This window comes from Mustela erminea, chromosome 3, assembly GCF_009829155.1.
Source record: "Mustela erminea isolate mMusErm1 chromosome 3, mMusErm1.Pri, whole genome shotgun sequence".
In the NCBI taxonomy this organism is placed as follows: domain Eukaryota; kingdom Metazoa; phylum Chordata; class Mammalia; order Carnivora; family Mustelidae; genus Mustela; species Mustela erminea.
In genome coordinates this window covers 93,297,875-93,312,286 of record NC_045616.1, presented here as the reverse complement: position 1 = coordinate 93,312,286, position 14,412 = coordinate 93,297,875, and the positions used below count along the sequence as shown (strand labels likewise).

Below are 14,412 nucleotides of genomic sequence, written 5' to 3'. Positions count from 1 at the left end.
GTACTGAAAACTTTTCTGTGGCATTGTATGTAGTACATGGTTAGTTTTTAGTATAGTTTGCTGTAAGCTTGAAAAGATTGTATTCTTCTCAAACTGCCGGGTTCTGTGTATATGAATCAAGCTTATATATGGTGTGGCTTCTGTCTTCTATATTTTTATCAATTTGTATTTGCTGAAGAGAGTTACTGAGAGAGCTATGTTAAAATTTCCTGAAATGATGGTATATTTGTCAGTGCCTCCGTATAACAGGCTCGTGTTTGCTTTATGTGTTTTGAAGCTATGTTTTTAAAAGTTGTTTTATTTGCCTGGTGAATGGTCACTCTTACCAGGCAGTAATTCTCTTTATCCTTATTTTCTGCCTCAAAGTCTCTTGTCAGGAATGAATAGAACCAGAAGATTTGACAGACAGAAATCACAAGTAGGCAGAGAGGCAGGCAGAGAGAGAGGGGGAAGCAGGCTCCTTGCTGAGCAGAAAGCCCGATGTGGGGCTTGATCCCAGGACCCTGAGATCATAACCTGAGCTGAAGGCAGAGAATTAACCCACTGAGCCACCCAGGCACCCCCTCAGGAGAGTTTTTTTTTTTTTTAAACTTGTACTTGACTTATATTCTATCCCATCATTTCACCTTTTTTAATGTATGTCTTTTTTATTGAGATGGAATTCACAGAGCACATAATCCATCCTTTTATTTTACTTATTGCTTAAAGATTTTAAAATATTCATTAATTTGTCAGCGAGAGAGAGCACAGCCAGGAGAAGCTGCAGGCAGAGGGAGAAACAAGCTCTCTGCTGAGCAAGGAGCCTCACACGGGACATGACCCCAGGACCCTGGGATCATGACCTGAGTCGAGGGCAGATGCTTAACCCACTGAGCCACCCAGGTGTCCCCAAATCCTTCTTTTTAGAATGTACAGTTAAGTGGCTTCTAGTATATTCACACATTTGTGCAGTGATCACCACTATGTATTTCCAGAACATTTTCACCTTCTCTAAAAGAAACATTATCCATTGGCTGTCATTCCTCATTTACCTCTCCCTTTTCCTCTGGCAACCACACATCTACTTTCTATCTTATGGATTTGCTTTTTCTGGGCATTTCCTATAAATGGCGTCACTCAGTATGTGGCCTTTTGGGTCTGGCTTCTTTCACTTAGCATCATGTTTCCAAGGTTCATCCAGCTTGTAGCACGAATCCATACTTTGTTCCTTTTGCTGATTGGGTAACATTCTGTTGTGTGGATGTACTATATAGTGTTTACCCCTTCCTTAGCTGATGGACATTGGGTTTTCTGATCCATTATTTTAATTTTTGTGTATTCTTGTGTCTTCCAAGTTTCTCTTACAAACAGCATAATACAAAATTATATCTCTAAAATGTAATCTAATCACGTTTAACTGGCAAGGTACTTCCATTGTGATTTCTGAAAGAAATCCATGGGGAATGGTTTCACTTATTTGTGGAGCATAACAAATATCATGGAGGACAAGGTGTGTTAGAGAGGAGAAGGGAGTTGGGGTAAATTGGAAGGGGAGGTGAATCGTAAGAGACTATGGACTCTGAAAAACAATCTGAGGGGTTTGAAGTGGCGGGGGTGTGGGAGGTTGGGGTACCAGGTGGTGGGTATTATAGAGGGCACGGATTGCATGGAGCACTGGGTGTGGTGAAAAAATAATGAGTACTGTTTTTCTGAAAATAAATAAATTGAAAAAATTAATAAAAAAAAAGAAATCCATGGGGACTTACATTTAGCATCTTTGTCATTTCTATTTACCATGCTCTTTCTTTGCTATTATGTGTCCTCATTTTTTCCTTCTATCTATCTATCTGTCTATCTATCTATTTGGGGGTGAGGGGAGGGGCAGAGGGCAAGAGAGAGAGAATCCCTAGAAGGCTCTACACTTAGCATGGAGACTGATGCAGGGCTTGATCCCATGACCCTGACATCATGCATGACCTGAGCCAAAACTGAGAGTTGGATGTTCAACTGACAGAGCCACCCAGGTGCCCCAAGTGTGATATTAATTCCTTTTCATTCCATTTGTTGGTTTGGAAATCTTAAATCAATTTTAAAGCAAAAAGAACAATACAAGAGCTTTAGGATATTTAACTTTGATGACTCCCCTCCCAGCCTATGTGTAATTGTTGTCCAGCATTTTAACTTCACTTTACTTTTCTGTCACTCACCTTGATAATTTTTATTTATTTTATTTTATTTTATATATTATTATTATTTTTTAAAGATTTTATTTATTTGACAGACAGAGATCACAAGCAGACAGAGAAGCAGGCAGAGAAAGAGGAGGAAGCAGGCTCCCTGAGGAGCAGAGAGCCTGATGTGGGGCTCGATCCCAGGACTCTGGGATCATGACCTGAGCTGAAGGCAGAGGCTTTAACCCGCTGAGCCACCCAGGTGCCCCGATAATTTTTATTTTTTAAAAACAAACAAAATTCTTCATGAAAAATTGAATCCAGAAGTGCCCTTGGGGAAAAGTGAGTTGCTACAGAATTTAGTCACTGAATTAAAATCTAAACTTACTCGAAGTCTGGGCAAATACAGAAATTATGATGTTTTAGACTTTAAAAAAACTTCTCCTGTTGCTAATTTTTACTGGTTGAGTTATTTAGAGGTATAGCCTTATTAGTTTCTCAAATTCCTTCCATTCTCAGCATAATTTCAGGTTTCTGGAAGGACACACTTGAGTAGTTTTTCCGGTGACAATTCTAGGCTAAACTTTGCTGGCCATCATTCCCTTATTTTCTGTAATTTCCTATTGCTGTTCTATCTGTCCTTTTGGTTGCTATGCTTTCATAAGTGGACTATGTTCTTTTGTGGGTTGCTTTGAAGATTTCCTTGGAGATCTGCTATCTTCCTACAACTATGGATTTACTCTTTGAAAATTAAAAAAAAAAGATTTAAGTTATTTATTTACTTAAATTCCAGTATAGTTAACCCACCGTGTTAGGTAAGTTTCAGGGTTGTAAAACAGTGATGCTGTGGATGGGGGGATGGCAGCAGTAGGTGGAGGGGAGGAAGCATACACTTGGCTTCATGACTGCCAAGTGTGGATTTACCTTTACTTTTCCTGCTCAGCCCTCATTTCCTGAGGCTTGTCCGCTCATGGATTTCATCCCTTCTCCGGCAGGATGACTGCATATGGCCTTTGTCCGCGCTCCCAGGTCTTAACTTGCACTGCCTCTTAGATGTGTGTTGCTATTTTCATCCAGTCTATTCTATTTTTAATTCCTGTCTCATACTTTCCACCTTTTTATCTCTTCGTGTATGTTGGGAGCACTTGCGCTGCCCTTCCTCTCAGTGCTAATGTGCTGCGGAAGGCATTTATTGAACTTGGCATTTCTCTGTTTCTCATTTATAGAAGTTCCCTTTGGCTCTTTTTCATCTCGGCCTGTTCTTTTTTTTTTGGTAGCTTTTTTTTTTTTTTCCTTTTGCGATTTTTCGATTCTTTCTTTTGATTTTAAATACTTTATACATGTTTTGTCTCAAACTATTTTAGTATCTGAAGTTCTTGGGGGGTTTATCCTGCTGCTTCTTAGGTCTGTTGAACCTTGCTCATGGTGGGCTTTTCCTCGTGCCTAGTTTGTTTTAAGCTCGTATTAAACGTAGGTTTATCTTTGAGAATCCTGCATGGCCTGGATGGAAGGCTTGTCCCTCGAGAGTGGTTTTGTACTTGCTTCTGCTAGTGTGCCCTGGGGACCCTGGCCCAGCACCCGTCGTTAAGCATCCTTCTCACTTTGGAGATTCCTGAACCACAAGGGTAATAGAAATTTGAAGTCCAAATCCACATGTTCAGTAAGGTCACAGTTACGAATCTTCCCGGGAGGTTGATTCTCCCATCCAGACACAGAGGCAGATGTTTTTCCTGGTTTCTCTGAACCAGTGGGTGAATTTTTCTCTAGAACCCTCTTTCCTTAAGAAGGCTTTCCTCGGAATATTCCTATTCATTCTGGTCTCAGTTTATAGTTCCTCACCTCGCTTGACTTTCAAGTTTTCTTTCTGTTCCTATTTACATATCAAAACTCCAGCTCTAGTTGGCTTGTAATTTATCTTCTGATTTATCTTTCTCTTTTCGGTAGATTTTGATACCTTTAACTCTGCATTTCTGAGCATTTGTTGTATTTTCTCCCACCTTATAGGTGGGGATAGATTCTTTCTTTTTGGAAGTATGGCTCCTTAGATTGCTGGTAACAGAAGTCTTTTCACAAATATTTTATTGGGGCACCTGGGTGGCTCAGTTGGTTGAGTGACTGCCTTCAGCTCAGGTCATGATCCTGGAATCCTGGGATCGAGCCCCACATCAGGCTGCCTCTGGTTTTCGGGGAGCCTGCTTCTCCTTCTCTCTTTGCCTGCCATTCCCTCTGCTTGTGGGCATGTGCTCTCTGTCAAAAAAATAAATAAAATCTTTAAAATATATTTTATTTTTTTTTAAAGAGTTGTTCTTTTAGAAAGCATGAGCACGCAGGTGCCTGGGGTGGGGAAGGGGCTGAGGAAGAAGGAGAGAGAATCTCAAGGAGATTATCCACTGAGCATGGAGTCTGACTAGGGGCTGGATCACGCAACCCTGAAATCATGACTAGAGCTGAAATCAAGAGTCAGATGCTTAACCAACTAAGCTACTCAGGTACCCCTTGATACATACTTTAATGTAGGAGACAACATAATACAGAAAAGTACATATAACAAATGTACAGTTATTAATCAAAAATCACGATCATTACCAGGTCAAGGAATAGAACATTGACTTTGTGCTTTTCTCGGTAGCATTCTCTTTCCTTCTCTCACGATTCTGACTTTTGTGACAATCTTTTTTTATTTGCCTGTCTTCATAGTTTTGTTACTTACCTGTGTCTCTGATAAAGTACAATTCAGTTTAGCTTTGACTGTTTTTGGACTTTACTCTTGTTTGATATTATATTTCCAAGACATAGAATATTGTGTGTATAGTTGTATTTTGTTCACTTTCATTGCTATATTCTGTTACATGAATATATCATGATGTGTTTATCATTCTGCTGCTCAAAGACATTAGAGTTGTTTTTGGTATTTGCTATTACAGCAATGCTGCATGACTTTGGAAGAACTTGTGTCCTGATGCACGTGGGTGTGTTTTTTGTTTTTGTTTTTTAATTTTTATTTACTTTTGCAAGAGAGAGAAAGAGGCACCCCAGATTATTTTTTATTTTTTATTTTCTTTAAAGGTTTTATTATTTATTTGCAAGAGAGAAAGTATGTGTGTGTGAGAGAGAGAGCACGAGCAGGGGGAGCAGCATATGGAGAAGGAGAAGCAGACTCCCTGCTGAGTAGGGAGCTGGGTATGGGGCTCCATCCCAGGATGTTGGGATCCCGACCTGAGCTGAAGGCAGGTGCTTAATTGACTGAGCCACCCAGGCACTGATGGGTGTGAGGCATTATTTTAAAAAATTGAAGATGTATACTACCTGTGCCCCAGCAATTCTATTCCTACCTTCCTAGGTAGGTAGGAATAGAATTGCTGGGGCACAGGTAGTATACATCTTCAATTTTTTAAAATAATGCCTTGTTGTCCAAAGTGAACGTACCAGTTTACACTCTACCAGCCACAGGCAAGCAGTCCTGTTGCTCCACTTGGACACCATACTTTGTTTTTATTAGTCACTTTAATTTTTGCCAGTCAGATTGGAATTTATTGGTATCTGAAAAACATTTCCATTACTCGATTTTACTTCATTGACTTGATTACTGATGTGAATGAACATCTTTTTATGTGTTGGTTGGCTATCTGGGTTTGCTTTTTGTTACTGTTTTTGGAAATGCAAGAATATTTGTATTCTCCTATAACTTTTTAAAAATTATGTTCATTTAGCCTGATCATTAGTTTTGCAGTAGTGTTCAATGATTCATTAGTTGCACATAATGCCAAGTGCTCATCACAATACATTTTTTCTTTTCTTTTCTTCTTCTTCTTCTTTTTTTTTTTTTTTTTTAAGATTTTATTTATTTTATTTGACCAAGAGAGACAGTGAGAGCAGGAACACCAGCAGGGGGAGTGGTAGAGAGAGGAAGCAGGCTTCCTACCAAGCAGGGAGCCTGATGCAGGGCTCAATTGCAGGACCCTGGGATCATGACCTGAGCCAAAGGCAGACACTTAACAACTGAGCCACCCAGGCCACCCAGGCCCATCACACGTGCCCTTTTAAAAAAAGTTTTTTATTTTTGGGTGCGTGCATGGCTCAGTCAGTTAACTGTCTGGCTCTTGATTTCAGCTCAGGTCATGATCTCTGTGTTGTGGGTTCCGACTCCACACCCAGCCTGGTGCCTGCTTGAAATTCTCTCTCTCTCCCACTACCCAGACCCCTGCTTGTGAGCTGGCTTTCTCTGTCTCTCTCTCAAACAAAAAACTTCTTTTTATCTTAATCACCAGGGCTCATCATGACAAATGGACTTCTTAATCCCAACACCCGCTTCAACCATCCCCCACCTTCCCTCTGGTAACCATCAGTTTGTTCTCTATAGTTAAGAGTTTTCCATATAAAGTTTCATGTTATCTGCGAAGAGAGAGAGTTTGACTTCTTCATTGCCAATTTGGATACCTTTTATTTCTCCTTGTTGTCTGATTGCTGTTGCTAGGACTTCTAATACTATGTTGAACAAGAGTGGTGAGAGTGGGCATCCTTGTCATGTTCCTCATGTTCCTTGTCATGATCTCAGCGGGAAGGCTGCGAGCTTTTTCCCATTGAGGATGATATTTGCTGTGGGTCTTTCATAGATAGATTTTATGAAGTTCAGGAATGTTCCCTCTATCCCTGTACTTTGAAGCGTTTTAATCAGGAACGGATGCTGGATTTTGTCAAATGCTTTTTCTGCATCAATTGAGAGAACCATGTGGTTCTTCTCTCTTCTCTAATGATTTGTTCTATCACATTGATTAATTTGCGAATGTTGAACCATCCTTGTAACCCAGGGATGAATCCCACCTGGTCATGGTAGATAATTTTTTAATATGCTGTTGGATCCTGTTTGCTAGGATCTTGTTGAGAATCTTAGCATCCATATTCATCAGGGATATTGGTCTGAAATTCTCCTTTTTGGTGGGGTCTTTGTCTGGTTTGGGGATCAGGGGAACGCTGGCTTCATAAAAAGAGTCTGGAAGTTTTCCTTCTGCTTCAATTTTTTGAAACAGCTTCAGGAGAATATATGTTATTTCTTCTTTGAAAGTTTGGTAGAATTCCCCAGGGAATCTGTCAGGTCCTGGGCTCTTGTTTTTTGGGAGGTTTTTGATCACTGCTTCAGTCTCGTTACTAGATATTGGTCTATTCAGGTTGTCAATTTCTTCCTGGTTCAATTTTGGGAGTTTATGGTTTTCCAGGAATGAGTCCATTTCATCTAGGTTGTTTAGCTTATTGGCATATAACTGTTGATAATAACTTCTGATGATTGTTTCTACTTCCTTGGTGTTAGTTGTGTAAGAGTCTATTTCTTGGTTTGTCTCCCTCTCTCCCACCCCTGCCTTTGATCATTTGTTTTTGTTTCTTAATTTCCCCACACAAGTGAAATCATACTGTATTTGTCTTTCTCTGTCTTGTTTCACTTAGCATTGTACTCTCTAGATCCACCCATGTTGTTGCAGGTAGCAGATTTTATTCTTTTTAATGGCAGAGTGATGTTCATTGTGTGTGTGTGTGTGTGTGTGTACACATATATATATACACACACATATCACATCTTCTTTATCCATCTGTCAGTTGATGGACACTTGGGCTAGTTCCATAATTTGGCTATTGTAGACACTGCTGCTGCAAACATTGAGGGGCATGTATCTCTTTGAATTGGTATTTTTATTTGTGTAAATACCTGGTAGTGCAATTGCTGGATTGTAGTGTAGTTCTAGTTAAAAATTTTTTTATTTTGGTTTTAACATTTTGAGGAACCTCCACACTAATTTACATGGTGACTGTACCAGTTTGCTTTCCCACCAGCAGTGTAAGAGGGTTTCACTTTCTCCACAGCCTCACCAACACTTGTTGTTTCTTGCGTTGTTGGTTTTAGGCATTTGACAGGTGTGAGGTGATACTTCATTGTGGTTTTGATGTGTATTTCCCTGATGCTGAGTGATGTTGAGCATCTTTTCATGTGTCTGTTAGCCATCTGATATCTTCTTTGGAAAAATGTCTGTTCATGTTATCTGCCCATTTCTTGGATTATTTGTTCTATTGGGTGTTGAGTTTTATATTGGATATTCTTTATCAGATATATCGTTTGCAAATATCTTCACCCATCACACAGGCCACCTTTTTTTTGCATTAATTGTTGCCTTCACTGTGCAGAAGCTTTTTATGAAACTCCATTTTTATGAAATTCCAATAGCTTATTTTTTATTTTGTTTCCTTGGCTTCAGGAGACATTACTAGAAGGAAGTTGCTACAGCTGATGTCAAAGAGGTTACTGCCTGTGTTCTCCTCTAGGATTTTTATGGTTTCGGGTCTCACATTTAGGTCTTTCATCCATTTTGAGTTTATTTTTGTATGGTGTCAGAAAGTGGTCCAGTTTCATTCTTCTGCAGGTGCCTGTTGAGTTTTCCCAACACCGTTTGTCAAAGATTATTTTTCCCACTGGATATTTTCTTCTGCTTTGTCAAAGATTATTTGAACATACAGATGTGGGTTCATTTCTGGGTTTTCTAGTTTGTTCTATTGATCTGTGTGTCTCTTTTGTGCCAGTACCATACTATTTTGATCACTACAGCTTTATAGTATAAGTTGAAGTTCAGAAGTGTGAAGCCTCCCGTGTTTTCTTTTTCAAGACTGCTTTGGTTATTTGGTGTCTTTTGTAGTTCTATATGAATTTTAGGATTGTTTGTTCTCTCTCTGTGAAGAATGCTGTTGGTATTTCGATAGGGATTGCATTAAATGTGTAGATTGCTTTGGGGGAGTACAGACAGTTGAACAGTATTTGTCCTTCCAATCCATGAATGTCCTTCCAATTCTTTGTGTCTTCTTCAATTTCTTTCATCAGTGTTTCATAGTTTTCAGAGCACAGGTCTTTGACTTCTTTGTTGGGGTTTATTCCTAGGTGTCTTAGTGTTTCAGGTGCTGTTGTAAATGTGATCAATTTGTTCATTTCTCTTTCTGCTGCTTCATTATTGGTGTATAGAAATGCAACAGATTTCTGTACCTTGATTTTGTATCCTGTGACTGCACTGAATTCATTTGTCAGTTCTGGCAGTTTTAAGATGGAGTCTTACGGGTTTTCTATATATGGTATCATGTCATCTGCAAATAGTGAAAGTTCTACTTTTTCCTTACCTATTGGGATGTCTTTTCTTTTGTTGTCTGATTGCTGAAGCTAGGACTTCCAATACCGTATTCAATAAAATTGGTGAGAGTGAACATCCTTGTCTTGTTCCTGATGGAAACTTTCCCTTATAGGAAAGGTTCTCAGTATTTCCCCATTGAGGATTATGTTGGGTATGGGTTTGCCATATATGGCCTTTATTATGTTGAGGGATATCTCCACTAAACCTACTTTGTTGAGGGTTTTTATCATGAATGGATGTTGTATTTGTCAAATGTTTTTTCTGTGTCTCTTGAAATGATCATATGGTTCTTATCCTTACTCTTACTGAGGTGATGTATCACAGTCAATTTGTGATGGGTTTGCTCTTTTCTGAAGCGTTTTTTTTTTTTTTCAAGTGTTTCCCACCAGTTTTCTAATGGACAATAAGTCTCTTTGTTACTGTTTTGTGGAAGTTTGTGTATTTTCAATTTAGTCATTTGTTGGTTATATGAGTAGAAAATGTCTTCTTATGTATGCTCTTATGTAAATAGCATAGATTTTTCATTCTGATGTTGTTATTCAAGTGTACTCATCTTTTTTGGGTATTTTTTTCTTTTTAAAGAAATTCTTTCAACTTTAAGGTCCTAAAGACAGTCTTTTTTTTTTTCCCTTCTAAATGTTACTCTGTAAAACTTACCTGGAGGTGATTTTTTTTGTACAGGGCAAGATAGGGTCCATTTTTTTCTCCTTAAGGATAACCAGTTGCCACTGATATGAGGAATCTGAGAAAGAAGACAAGAGGACCATAGGGGAAGGGAGGGAAGAATGAAACAAGATGAAACCAGAGAGGGAGATGAACCATAAGATACTCTTAATCTCAGGAAACAAACTGAGGTTGCTGTAGTGGTGGGCGGTGGGAGGGATGGGGTGGCTCTGTGATAGCCAGACATTGGGGAGGGTATGTGCTATGGTGAGTGCTGTGAATTATGTAAGACTGATGAATTGTACACCTGTACCCCTGAAACAAATAATACATTATATGTTTAAAAAAATTGGGAAATTGAATACAAGAAGAGCAGAGCTCAGAACCTAGAGGAACTCACCCACAGCCCTTAGAAATGTCAAGAAACACAGTGAACTCAAGGGGTACCATGGTTGTATTTCTTGTCTCCAAATGCTTCTGGAAGTTCATTTTGAATCCCATTGCTGCTGCCAAATCTGTTAATTAACAAAAATTCAATCAATTAAATTTTAAAGATTTAAAAAGAAAAAAAAGTATATCTAGTTGCCCTCATAACATTTATTGAAAAAAGTTCATCCTTTCTCCTCCAGTCTGCCATACTACCTCTGCTATATATAAAAATTCCATGTATTCATATATCTATTTCTGATTCCTTTATTCAGTTCCAATGATCTTTTGCTAATGTTGTGTAACCTCACACTGCCTTAATTACCATACTTTTATGTTAAGTCTTGTTACTTGATAGGGCAAGTCCCTCCAAGCCTTTTTTGATTCAAGAGTTTCTTAGCTATTTGTGAATTCTATGTAAGTTTCAGAATTAGCTTGTTACACTCACCTCTTGAAATGATATTTGAGATTGTAATTATTCAGTAAATCAGTTGGGGAAAATTTAGCATCGTTATATTATTCAGTGTTTCAGTTCACCAACATGGACACTCTCTCTCCCTTTACTGTCTTTACTGTCTCTCATTTGGAGTTGTCTTCAGAAAGATCTTGTATATTTTACTGATTTTCTTCCTGGATACTTCATTTATTTATTTATTTTGGGGGGTTAAAGATTATTTCTTTACTTATTTGAGAGCGAGAGAGAGAAAATGAGAGAGAGAGAGCATGAGAGGGAACAGGTCAGAGGGAGAAACAGACTCCCCGCCAAGCAGGGAGCCCAGTGTGGGACTTGATCCCAGGATTTCAGGATCATGACCTGAGCTGAAGGCAGTTGCTCATCTAACTGAGTCACCCCAGCACCTGTCTCCCTGGATACTTTAAAAAAGATGTTCTTGTAATGGGAGAAGATATTTGCAAATGACATATCAGATAAAAGGCTAGTATCCAAAATCTATAAAGAGCTTATCAAACTCAACATCCAAAGAATAAATAATCCAATCAAGAAATGGGCAAAGGACATGAACAGACATTTCTGCAAAGAAGACATCCATATGGCCAACAGACACATGAAAAAGTGCTCCACATCACTCAGCATCAGGGAAATACAAATCAAAACACAATGAGATACCACCTCACACCAGTTGGAATGGCTAAAATTAACAAATCAGGAAACGACAGATGCTGGCAAGGATGTGGAAAAAGGGGAACCCTCCTACACTATTGGTGGGAATGCAAGCTGGTGCAACCACTCTGGAAAACAGTATGGAGGATCCTCAAAAAGTTGAAAATAGAGCTACTTTATGACCAAGCAATTGCACTACTGGGTATTTACCTTAAAGATATGAACGTAGGGGTGCCTGGGTGGCTCAATGGGTTAAAGCCTCTGCCTTCATCTCAGGTCATGATCACAGGGTCTTGGGATTGAGCCCCACATCAGGCTTTCTGCTCAGCAGGGAGCCTGCTTCCTCCTCTCTCTCTGCCTGCCTCTCTGCCTACTTGTGATCTCTGTCTGTCAAATAAATAAAATCTTAAAAAAAAAAAAGATACAAACATAGTGATCTGAAGGGGCATGTGCACCCAAATGTTTATACCAGCAATATCCACAATAGCCAGCCATGGAAAGAACCTAGATGTCCATCAACAGATGAATGGATAAAGAAGATGTGATATATATATATATAATATATATATATATATATATATATATAATGGAATATATATATAATATATATATATATATATATATATAATGGAATACTATACAACCATCAAAAGAAATGAAATCTTGCCATTTGTGATGATGTGGATGGAACTAGAGGGTATTATGCTTAGTGAAATAAGTCAATCGGAGAAAGACAACTATCATATGATCTCCCTGGTATGAGTAAGTGGAAATGCAACATGAGGGGTTTGAAGGGTAGGAAAAGAAATAAATGAAACAAGATGGGATCAGGAGGGAGACAAACGATAAGAGACTCTTTTTTTTTTTTTTAAAGATCTTATTTATTTATTTGACAGAGAGAAATCACAAGTAGATGGAGAGGCAGGCAGAGAGAGAGAGAGGGAAGCAGGCTTCCTGCTGAGCAGAGAGCCCGATGCGGGACTTGATCCCAGGACCCTGGGATCATGACCTGAGCCGAAGGCAGCGGCTTAACCCACTGAGCCACCCAGGCGCCCGATAAGAGACTCTTAATCTCACAAAACAAACTGAGGGTTGCCGGGGAGGGGGGTAGGGAGAGGGTGGTGGGGTTATGGACATTGGGGAGGGTGTGTGCTATGGTGAATGCTGTGCAGTGTGTAAACCTGGCAAATCACAAACCTGTACCCCTGGGGCTAATAATACATTATATAGTCATAAAAAAATTAAAAAATTAAAAAGAAAAAAAAGATGCTCTTGTAGAGGCTCCTGGGCAGCTTGGTCAGTTAAGTGTCGAATCTTGTTTCAGCTCAGGTCATGATCTTGGGGTCATGAGACTGAGCTCTGCTCTAGCTCTGTGCTGGGTATGGAGCCTGCTTAAGATTCTCTCTCTCCCTCTGTAGCCCACTACCCCACCCTCATGCACCCTCTCTTGTCTCTTAAAGAAAGAAAAAAAATGCTATTGTAAATTGTGTCTTTTTTATAAATTGCTTGTGCTGGTATGTAGAAATATAATTGAAACTTTTATTATTTGTTTTAATCTAGTAACCTTGCTAAACCCTCATAAATTTTATAATGTATCTTCTATATTTCTTTACATTTTTTCCCTCCATAATCATAAAATCTTGTTTCTTTCCTTCAGGTCCTTATACCATCTATTTAATTTCTTGTCCTATTAATCTGGCTAGGACCACAGTGTAAGAGCTGAATGGAAGCGGCAATAGTGGGATCTTTGTCTTGTTCCCTTTCTGAAAGGGAATACTTTTTTTTCCTCCTGCCGCGGACTTATTTGTACAAATAGCACAGGAGGACACCAGCCCTATGCGGACAGAAGCTAAGGGTTACACCAGTCTTTCTGTCCTCACATTGGCAGATGGCAGCTTCTATGCTGGAGGCTTTGTGGGGGCCTGGGATATTTTGGGAACCTGAGGCACACCAAAGAGGGGCTGGAGATTGGATTTGAAGCCACAGCCTGGGCTTTGGTTTGAGCTTTGACCTTGGCATTTGTCCAGCAGAGCCTGAGACCCTTGGCAGTGTGGGCATGAGCACATTTCCTGAGCTTTGGGTGAGCAATGTAGGCAAGTCGGTTCAGCTTGTGACTGCAAACCGTTGGGATCTTGGGCTTGACCTTCTTGAGGTTGATGAGGCCCTTGACAGTGTGGGCATGTGCACTCATGACCTTGGTGTTGTTGGCCTGCATTCTTTCTAGGTCCTTCTTGTTGTGTTTTTTGTCAAAGCATATGTTCCTCAGGAACATGGGGTCTACCCCCAAAGAGATTCATATCTTTGTGACTGAGGTTTCTTGATGCCATTTCTGGGCCATTTTCATGACCGGTGATGCATGGTGTGGTTCTTGGACTTGGCCATTTCAGCACCAAATTCCATGGCTGCTAAAGTGCCTTGGACCAGACGAGAAAGAGCTGAAGGGGAACATTTGCAGTGTTTCACTGTGAAGAAGGTTTTCATGTCAATTATGAAAGTTTCTGTTTCTGCTTTGCAAAGAAAAGATCATGAATGTGAGTGAATTTAGAATTTTTTTTCAGTGCTTTCACTACATTTCTTGAAATGCTATTGTTTTTCCTCCTTTAATCTGATATTGTAGTAAATTACGCCAATCATTTTTTCCTAATGTTCAATCAGCTTTGCATTTCTAGGATTAATCCTACTTCATCATAATGCACTATTCTCTTTCTAAGCTGCTGGATTCATTTAACTAATACTTTATTTAGGATTTTGGTACCTATATTGTTAGGAAACGAGGCTAATAATTTTCCCTTTCTTGAATTGATCTGGTTGGGTTTTCATTTGAAAGAGTTATTCCAGCATCACAAAATGAGTTGGGAATTATTTTGCTTTCTCTGTATCCTTTGGATGTATT

At 39.3% G+C, this 14,412-nt stretch overlaps 1 pseudogene; it reads right to left on the bottom strand.

Moving 5' to 3' along the window:
* Positions 1 to 13,417: 13,417 nt before the first annotated feature.
* On the bottom strand, positions 13,418 to 13,931 carry LOC116587229 (annotated as a pseudogene).
* Between the last annotated feature and the right edge of the window lie 481 nt (positions 13,932 to 14,412).